We start from the raw sequence: 446 nt of genomic DNA on the forward strand, positions 1-446 counted from the left end.
CATTGACATCTTCCACCGGTATGGCAACGCTGCAGCAGCGCTTGCAATTGCCAGATCACTGACTGTTGTGCGACTTGAGCACGCACTGGAACTCCACGTTCCACATGTTGGCCAGGCTTTGTGAGCAGCAGAGGGCAGTAGTGGAATGCCAGCTGCAACATGGTCGTCGCCTTTCCAGTCAGCTTCCGCTCTTCACAAGCGATGAGTTGGCATTGATGTCTGACCTCTGTGAGGTTTTATGCAACTTTGAGGAATCAACACAGATGGTGTGCGGCCATAATGCTATTATCAGCGTCATCATCCACTTCTGTGTCTACTCAAACGCTTGCTGCTCACAATTAAGGCAGACGCTTTGCATGTGGAAGAAGTGGAAATGGGGGAAGACAGTACACAGAGTGATAGCCAGACCACCCTCAGTTTGTCTTCTCAGTACCAATTGGATGAGG

The sequence above is a fragment of the Bufo gargarizans genome, chromosome 1 (genome assembly GCF_014858855.1).
Source record: "Bufo gargarizans isolate SCDJY-AF-19 chromosome 1, ASM1485885v1, whole genome shotgun sequence".
Lineage (NCBI taxonomy): Eukaryota > Metazoa > Chordata > Amphibia > Anura > Bufonidae > Bufo > Bufo gargarizans.